General features: G+C 39.5%; 1 protein-coding gene and 1 long non-coding RNA gene across 2 annotated transcripts in view; one reads left to right on the forward strand and one right to left on the reverse strand.

Annotated features, from left to right (window-relative positions):
• Window positions 1-211: 211 nt before the first annotated feature.
• Window positions 212-4,927, reverse strand: LOC128689670 (uncharacterized). Its single transcript, XR_008407200.2, has 3 exons — window positions 4,808-4,927; window positions 2,661-2,742; window positions 212-416 (listed from the first exon to the last, which is right to left on the reverse strand). It is a non-coding gene; the product is annotated as an uncharacterized lncRNA (long non-coding RNA).
• Window positions 4,877-10,289, forward strand: part of LOC128689847 (vasoactive intestinal polypeptide receptor 1-like) — a 205,688-nt gene continuing 200,275 nt past the window's right edge. Inside the window, exons 1-2 of the mRNA XM_070087499.1 lie at window positions 4,877-5,012; window positions 8,445-8,842. The gene's annotated coding sequence lies outside the window, so the exon portion shown is untranslated. The remainder of the gene's footprint in view (window positions 5,013-8,444; window positions 8,843-10,289) is intronic.

Here is a 10,289-nt window from a genome sequence, read left to right on the forward strand (position 1 = left end):
AACGTTTCGGAATAAAGTTGCCAAACTGTTGCCTATGTGAGGAAATGGTATGGTGATACCGACAAGATGTGGAAAAAGACACTTATGTACAGTTCAGGACATTTATTAAAGGAAACGTTTCGCCACGAGTGGCTTCTTCAGTCCTAATACAGAGTTTTCTCTGTATTAGGACTGAAGAAGCCACTCGTGGCGAAACGTTTCCTTTAATAAATGTCCTGAACTGTACATAAGTGTCTTTTTCCACATGTTGCCTATGTGTCTTACCTACCAACTTATATGTGGCTGAAGAGGTCGAGACTCAGTTCCTGGCATCTGCCTCTTGCGGCTTGCCAGATTCACCTCATGTAGCCTAATGGGCCCTGTCATTCCTGCTCTTAAAGCTGTGCATGGGGCTTTCCTCCACATCAATGTCGTTCCTGTAATAGTTCATTTCCATTTTAGAAGACTCATAAGAACATAAGAATGGAGGAACACTGAAGAAGGCCTAGTGGCCCATACAAGGCAGGTCCTTATCAAAACCACCCCTACCCAAATTATTATCATAATCAAAAAGAAGCGCTAAACCACAAGGGCCATACAACACCTCTACCCAAAGCTACCCAAGAATTTACTCCTGTACCCACGACACCAATCAAACCCAGCCCCTTCCACTCATATATTTGTCCAATCTCTTTTTAAAGCTACCCAAGGTCCTAGTCTATATCACCCTACTCGGAAGATTGTTCCACGAACTCTGTTCGAAAACCAGTAATTACCTATATCCTTTCTAAATCTAAATTTATCCAACTTAAATCCATCATTTCTGGTTCTTATCTGGTTCGACACCGTCAGTAGTTTAATAATATCACCTTCGTTTATGCCCTTCATCCACTTATACACTTCGATGATATCTCCCCTCATTCTATGTCTCTCCAGAGAGTGGAGATTCAAGACTCCTGGTGTGAGAGCAGGCTACAGGAGTCATGATCCTAGAAAATGTTAACTGATATATCAGAGACCCATTCTCAATTACAGTGATTACACTATTAAGTATTGGAAAGATAAAATGGTGAGGAAAAGTGTTTTATAAGTGTCCCCTCAGATTCCCACTTTGTTCTTCTCTATTTATTTCTGTGTTCCTTCCCTGTCTCTTCTCTCTATATATCCCCCTCACCCTTCATCCCTTCACTCTCCTTATTCCTTCACCCTCCATGTCCCCCTCACCTTCCATATACCCTCACCATCTATGTCCCACTTACCTTCCATGTCCCCTCCCCATCCATGTCCCCCTCACCCTCCATGGTCTTCCACCCTGCCAAATTGACTTCCCTCGCCCTATTTGTTTGACTGAGACCATAAGATCATTACTACCACACACCTTTAGCTCCTCGCCTCACTGCTTTTTAATGACCTTCTTAACGATGTACAAACTAATTACCTTGCTTGCTAATGATTATTCTCACTAATTAAGTTTTTTTTTAAGAGCGCAACAGTAATTTGCTAAGTGGTTACGCACTAATAAACAGAAATATTAATCTCAATCTTAAAATAATGAATCCTGTGATACTCCAATACTGAAACTATGTACTGTGCCAAAACAAAAGCATTCACATTGCTAAACTCACAAACTAGTATTTAGTCACTTAGCCATAATACCAACTTACCTCATAATTTGTAATATTTTACAATTAAGAATAAAACTAAGTATACCCGAAATGCCTAGCCATGCTAGGTGTTCTAGTGGTACACTCTGCAATCACAATTTTACTACATGTAAATCACACAATAACCAAATTTCTGTAAACTCAGCATTGTAATCCTTATAGAGAATAAACTTTGAATAAAACGACTATGTTTTAATTTTTGTTTCACGTCAATGGCTGTCTCCCACCAAGGTTGGGTGACCCAAGGAAGACAACACTTCCACCATCATTCATTCAACTCCTGTTTTTCCAGAGGCATGATTACGTCACAATCAGATTGCCATCCGACTGCAACATTCCAACCCTTACCTCAGAGTGCAGACACTGTCCTTCCCACCTCCAAGACTGCAACATTCCCACCTCTGCCTCAGAGTGCAGACACTGCCTTTCTCACTTCCAAGACTGCAACATTCCCACCTCTGCTTCAGACTGCAGACACTGTCCTTCCCACCTTCAAGACTGCAACATTCCCACCTCTGCCTCAGAGTGCAGACACTGTTTTTCTCGCTTCCAAGACTGCAATATTCCCACCTCTGCTTCAGACTGCAGACACTGTCCTTCCCACCTCCAAGACTGCAACATTCCCACCTCTGCCTCAGAGTGCAGACACTGCCTTTCTCACTTCCAAGACTGCAACATTCCCACCTCTGCTTCAGACTGCAGACACTGTCCTTCCCACCTTCAAGACTGCAACATTCCCACCTCTGCTTTAGACTGCAGACACTGTCCTTCTCACTTCCAAGACTGCAACGTTCCCACCTCTGCCTCAGAGTGCAGACACTGTCCCTCCCACCTCTAAGACTGAAACATCCTCTCCCTTCCCTTTTGCCTTAACATACAAACTTTATTTCTGCAAATTAATGTACAGTATTATGTACTTCACACAGAATTAACTGACATATATAAACTGCTTTATAGAAAGCTAGTTTGATTATAATAATATATAATAATATAGAAACCTGGTTTTATTTTATTTACATTCTGGGAAGATGGCGTCGATGACTCTGAGGAGCGAACAAAGTGCAGATTGATCACACAACTTGCTATTGGACCTCAGTACCTGCAATGAGGAAAGATATGATAATTGGAGTTAAAAAAAAACAAAGGCAAGCTGAGAGGACTGGTTGAAAACGAATAAAAAGGCACAATACCGTGAATGGAACGATACATAAATAACTCGCACATAGAAAAGAGAAACTTTTGACGACGCTTTGAGACTATTTAACGGTCCAAGTCAGACCGAAACGTCGTCACAATTTTTTTTCTCTTATGTGCAAGTTATTTGAGTATTGCTGATTATTATTATTATAATCAAGGGGGAAGCGCTAAACCCGGAGGATTATACAGCGCCTGGGGGGGGGGATGTGGAAGGCATTCAGGCTTAATTCGGGGAACTGGAGCACAGATCCAATTCCCTAAATCAAGAGCCCCTCACCAACATCAAGGAACCTTCCTTGAGGGGTGAGTATTGCTGAAAACTTCGGTAAAGGAAAAGGACATGTGGGATGACCACAGTATACCAAGTATATCGCTAGTGGCTCATCGACCCTGAATGCTTCCCATTCTACCAGGAGCTATATGATCCTTAAGAGTTTTGTGCTCCTTACTGAATGTAAGAATAGAAATAGATAGATGTATTTAGGTCACTGTGTGATCCGATAAAGGTATCCCCATAGTGCGCTGTCCCCTTCACAAGTTGTGGGAAAACACACTAGAGCCACGTGAGTTTCCGTCTCCTAATATAATAATAATAATAATAATAATAATAATAATAATAATAATATTTTTATTTACTACAAGTACATGTACAAGGTAAACAGTCCTAGCTGACATCAATGATATGCTACTATAGAGAAAGTCCCTTGTTATGCTGAACATTTCGGGCAAATTAGGTCAGTGTCCCAGGATGCGACCCACACCAGTCGACTAACACTCAGGTACCCATTATACTGATGGGGAACATAGACAACAGGTGGAAAGAAACACGCCCAATGTTTCTACTCCGGCTGGGAATCGAGCCCAGGCCCTCGCCGTGTGAAGCGAGAGCTTTAACCACCTTGTCCATAATTACTATCGCATTTGCTTTGTCTGCTTTCGTAAGGTAAAGTCCAGGATCTTTCCTTAATTCATGGTATAACTTAACAAATCTTTGAAGACAGTTGTGTTGCAGAGGTCTCAGCAAAACCCAGACACAAACTTTGCTCATACCTCTACAACACAGTTGTCCTCAAAGATTTGCTAGGTTATACCATGAATTAAGGAAAGATCCTGGACTTCACCTTACGAAAGCAAAGCAAATGCGTTAGTAATTATGGACAAGGTAGATTATAGGGGAAAAATAACAAATTATTAAAAGACAAGGGAACTGACGTGTTACCACTGGAACGTTATCAAGTGTGTCCTCAATAGGCTTTTTCTTTGGATCAAACCTAATTACCTCCCATTCCTTTGACGTATAACCCTTATGGAATAAGCGCATATTCCTATGATTATGATCATATAAAGATGCATTTATATACTTACCCTTGTGGGTTTAGCGCTTAGTTCTGATTGTAATAATAATAATAATTATATTGTTAAATCAAAGCTGTATGACCCATGTGGTTTTAATGCTTAGTTTTAATTATAATAATAATATATTCTTAAATAAGAGCTTCATTTGAGCAAATGGTATATATTCTGTGGAGTATATATCTCTCTCTCTTGATGTATGTACACTGGGAGAAGCAGTGTATATGCACTTAGAAAGGTGTATAACTAAGTACACTTACGCTTAGTGATTAATATTACTCTATCTTAGGGATTGAAGTATCATCGACTGGTGGTGTACTGGTGACCTGCAGCCTTATTGGCCCTCGTGTAGTCATTAGGTTTCAAACCCTATAAACCAACCATGTTGTAAGAATATATATAACCTGAGAAGTGGATATCTCCCAGTGTATATTGAACAAGAGTTTACTTTAATCACTATTTTAGGGATTCAATATTCTTGACTGGTGTTGAACAGGTTGCATGCAGACTTAATGGCCCTCGTGTAGTAAACAGGTTTTATACGAGCAGTCAACCACTCAACCGACCCACCAACGAACCCACCAGCCATTCTATCCACCAACCAACCAACCCACCAATGAAAGTTGCGCAGGGCTGAACGAGGGTATAAAGCGGGTGGCGAGTGGAGTTCCCAGTCCATCCGTCTCCAGGACCCGTGGCAGTGTGCGTGGCTTGCTACACCCAGTGTTGCTACCTCAACCTTTCTGGTACACACATACACACACACACACACCCTCCGTGCTACCGAGTTACACAAGGATATACTGTATACACCCTAAGGTGAACATCTGTATGTATATATACGTATACTTGAGAGTATTCTTTAATCCCTATTTTAGGGATTAAGATATTTTTGACTGGTGATGGACAGGTGACATGCAGTCTTAATAACTTGTCGAATAGTTGAGTCGATCTGAGGCATAAAATAAGTTGACGGCTGCTTGCATTTGCAATGATATCGAATAACTGCGATAGGAAAATGAGTATTGTGTGAAAAAAAAAAAAATAAGAATGAATTAATACTTGTGAATTCTCTTAAAAGGTGATTGGTTTTGATCGGAAATAAAAGCTCAAATATCGAATAGGGGAAATTAATGGGTAAACGATTGCTTGTTGGTTTATGGAAATTGACTGTTTGCTAATGTATTTGCAAGTGGCAACGTTTGCGTCCAGGCTGCAGCGAAGGTGCTATGACTTAAAGACTGAACTCAGGCGACTAATCACGTTTTCGAAAGCAAAATATTGAAAACATAGTTCATGGTATACGAACAACTGATTAGTTTATCGTTCCTTCGTGAATAAACAACAAATGAATTGATATTAAGAGCCACAGGAAAGTATCTCGTATTGTGACTGGACACTTGAAAACTGACGAGTGGAAGTGACCGTGTTTGTGGAGAAGTAAAACTCTCTTAATAATCCTTCCAAAGTGTTTTATTATAATAAAAACAGTCAGCGGACTGCTGCAAAATTACTATTTTTGTAGACAAGCACGTAAAGAGAAAACTAAAGATGACTGAAATATTTAAAACTAAAAAAAGGCATGTTAAACTATAGGTATTTAGTTCATTAGTGGAGTTCATAAGAGCAGAGTAGAAATCAAAGATTTATCGACACTGATGGGGAAATAAGCCTAGCTTATTGAAATGAGTCGGTCCCACACTCCTCCACAATGTGTATATACACTATATTTTTACAGTGAGGTTATATATATATATATATATATATATATATAATGCAAATATTGCAAACCAAGCCATACAGGATGCAAAACATCAACGGGAGAAGTAGAATGATAGCTCTAGGCCTTTCGTGTTGCAATCAACACATCATCAGGAACTTGCAAAATTACAGAAAGAGGAGGATGTCCAAGCAAGTACGTTCCCAGAGGACTCCAGTGAAGACGGTCCTCTGGGAACGTATTTGCTTGGATATCCTCCTCTTTTCTGCAATTTTGCAAGTTCCTGATGATGTGTTTGCAACACTAAAGGCCTAGAGCTGTCATTCTACTCCACCCGTGGTTATTTTGCACACATATATATATATATATATATATATATATATATATATATATATATATATATATATATATATATATATATATATATATATATATCTATATATCAGGGTTGAAATTTTATTGCTATCGTTAACAACATTCTTCACCATGAGCTGGGTGCTCATGAACCAGCTGTTACCAAGTTGGGTGCTCATGAACCAGCTGTTACCAAGTTGGGTGCTCATGAACCAGCTGTTACCAAGTTGGGTGCTCATGAACCAGCTGTTACCAAGTTGGGTGCTCATGAACCAGCTGTTACCAAGTTGAGTGCTCATGAACCAGCTGTTACCAAGTTGGGTGCTCATGACCCAGCTCTTGCCAAGTTGGGTGCTCATGACCCAGCTCTTGCCAAGTTGGGTGCTCATGACCCAGCTCTTGCCAAGTTGGGTGCTCATGAACCAGCTCTTGCCAAGTTGGGTGCTCATGAACCAGCTGTTACCAAGTTGGGTGCTCATGAACCAGCTCTTGCCAAGTTGGGTGCTCATGACCCAGCTCTTGCCAAGTTGGGTGCTCATGAACCAGCTGTTACCAAGTTGGGTGCTCATGAACCAGCTCTTGCCAAGTTGGGTGCTCATGACCCAGCTCTTGCCAAGTTGGGTGCTCATGACCCAGCTCTTGCCAAGTTGGGTGCTCATGACCCAGCTCTTGCCAAGTTGGGTGCTCATGACCCAGCTCTTGCCAAGTTGGGTGCTCATGACCCAGCTGTTACCAAGTTGGGTGCTCATGAACCAGCTCTTGCCAAGTTGGGTGCTCATGACCCAGCTGTTACCAAGTTGGGTGCTCATGAACCAGCTCTTGCCAAGTTGGGTGCTCATGAACCAGCTGTTGCCAAGTTAGGTGCTCATGAACCAGCTGTTACCAAGTTGGGTGCTCATGAACCAGCTGTTACCAAGTTAGGTGCTCATGAACCAGCTGTTGCCAAGTTAGGTGCTCATGAACCAGCTGTTACCAAGTTAGGTGCTCATGAACCAGCTGTTGCCAAGTGAACCTCTCAGATTCAGAATAAAATAAATCTCTCTTTTATAATTACACTGATCCCAGCAGAAAGAAAATATTTTAGCGATCAAACCAATTTCATACCTTCTTTTTTTTTCAACGCACTAGGTCACGTTCCTGACAATATAGCCGTAGCAGTATGCAATATTTTTCATGCTGCTCTACCGATACAGTTCATCGTACGTGCGTTTGTATGTACGAACATATTTGCTGGGACGTGTTTGCTTGGATTTCCTCCTCTTTTCTGCAACATTGCAAGCTCCTGATGTGTTGATTGCAACACGAAAGGGCTAGAGCTATCACTCGACTCCCCCATGGTTGTTTTGCATTATATATATATATATATATATATATATATATATATATATATATATATATATATATTCAGTATGCGTACGGGTTTAGAGCTTTCTCATGAATATAACAATAGTCAAACATTCGTATAAAACTACCTGGCCAAGTTTCCTTTGGGAAAACTAAGTGTTTGTCCGTTCCTTCTCTAGTTAAACTCTTCGGTATTACTGCGAACAAAAAAAAAAATTATTAATATCCAATAATTCCTCTCAGTTACTTTTTCTTACAATGTTCAGATAATTCATAATACACTGATTAATTTACAGAAATTTGGAAGTATATATAGTGAGAGGTATGTTTGTGCGTTTTAATGTTGCATTAGGTATGCAGTAAGAGTTCAGAGTTATCCTATATTTTTTTTGCGATTGAAATCTTGAAGTTAGTGCAGAGATGAAGAGCCGTCACAACGACGCTCGTGGACTCCATTATCACTAAACTTAACAAACTAATAAATTAATTGTAAACAAAACTTACAAAGTGTAGTGGATGATATTCCTTCCGGGTGCAATATCATGTTCTCTTTTACTTTCTTGCTTTAAATGATTATACCTTCACCTTAAGGAAGTCAGTTTTAATCGCTCAAATGACGCTGAAATAGTTGTTTCAGCTTAACGTGATCATTAATTTGGTTTTCAATGAAACTGTTAAGCTGGTGTGGCTTTAAATTGTTGTGATAGTGATGGGAGAGTTAACTTGTTTGACAAACAGAAGGTGACAACAGTATTTACCGGCCTGTTTATCTCCGCCATTTCTCTTACAATCAGAAAAAAAAGAGACGTAAATTTAGAATTCCATTTTTGCAGGTCAGTTGAGCCACAACTCCGTCAACAACACACCGCCAACACTCCATCCTTCTTGCATCAACTGCATGACGTTTGTTTATCTAATTTCCGTCTACTGACTCGTGTAGTCCTCTGCTTCGCTAATCTAGACAGATTTTTTTTTTCTATGTCAGCGCCTCTCCCATCTCTATAACCTCTTCTCTTTCCATTCCATTTAACCCATCTAGCGCTTTACTAGCACCCTTTCTCCTTTATTCTTTCAAACCCCTTCCCTTCCTTCGAAAGTTACCTTTAGCATCTACCTTCGTCATTACCTCACCTTCCGTGAGCCATCATCAGCATCAACTACCATCACCACCGTCAATCTCTGCTCCTGTCAACAACCACTTCCATCAACCATCATTAACATCAACTAACAAGTAAGTCACAGATAATAGTATTATCATAAAAAGTTTATTTAGCATTGAAATTAACAAATCACTGATTAAGACAAAAATGGTGCAATGCAGATTAGTAAATATCGCAAATTCCTTCTCTCAGTAAATACACAAAATAAGAGTATTGATTTAGTAATTTGTATTGTATCCACCCACGGTCAGGGGCAATGAACGGGAGGATGTTAAGGCAACAGCAGCTAAACTGAGTGTTGAAAAGCACAAAATGGAAATTAACATGGATCCCCAATAGAAGCAAGTCACATTTAGTGACTGTCTTGGGCTTTCCTTGGTTAAATATACATAATGTAATGTATGTGCAATAAGATCAACGTATAGGTGATATCACGATATACAAAACAACTACTTTGAAAAAATAATGAAACTCCAAACTCTTTTCTGCTTGATAATGTGAGAAATCTCGAAAGCGCTTGAAATTTCACTATTTTTCATAGTGGTTGTTTTGCATTATGTACTGTACATTATGTACTGTACATCATGTACTATACATGGTTGCGACTTCAAGACTGTTTTAAAGAGGATTGCATTACGCATGAAAAACCCAGGAATTAAACTGACAATGACTGCCCAGTGCTTGGAACTATTATTTGCCTCTGTAATCCTTTGATTACCGTCCACAGGATGGGTATATGGTGCATAATAAGGATATTAAACTAAAAAAATAAAACATGAACGACATATATCAGCATGTTCTTGAAACCTGCAACAACCTGCGTAGGATGTGGGTGTTTGGCCGCTTCTTTCCACAATAATCACTGAAATTATTCTCTATAATGAGAATAAGGCACTAACACCTCACCCATAGTCACCTCACCTGCTGGCAGGTATTGCTGCCTCTCTTACTTGTGGTGTGTTGCTCGCTTAGAAATACATTTTAAATGTATGATCCAGGATTCGGCCGTTTGCCTTTTTTACGTAAGCCGAGATGTTGTAATTAGAGAATTCTTTTGATATGAAGTATTTAATGCTTCCAGTTGATGCTGGTTATTTCAGTTTTTTATGAAAATGTTAATAGTTGTTTGTGTGCCCGTTAGTATGATTGATAATTTTTTGAAAGTTAGTTTTAGCGTGTTAGAATGTGTGTGTATATATTGTTTTGCTTATGAAAATGGAAGAACGAAATAACGAAAGCAAAGAAAAGAATAATAAGGCACAATACTGTGACTGGAACAATACACAAATATACTGAATAAAGTAACGATAAACACGCACACACACAAACAGGTGTTCACACAACTACAAAAGTACACATAACAGGTTAACAGACAGATATATACACAACTACAATAGTAGATATAAACAAATACCATATTATTACCTATATAGTTCCCGAGTAAAACTTCGACTACATACTCTTAACTTTTAAAGGGGTGGACCGTAAGCCAGTGTAAGGCTTCGGTCAGATAACCAA

Source organism: Cherax quadricarinatus, chromosome 22, assembly GCF_038502225.1.
Source record: "Cherax quadricarinatus isolate ZL_2023a chromosome 22, ASM3850222v1, whole genome shotgun sequence".
Classification (NCBI taxonomy): Eukaryota; Metazoa; Arthropoda; class Malacostraca; order Decapoda; family Parastacidae; genus Cherax; species Cherax quadricarinatus.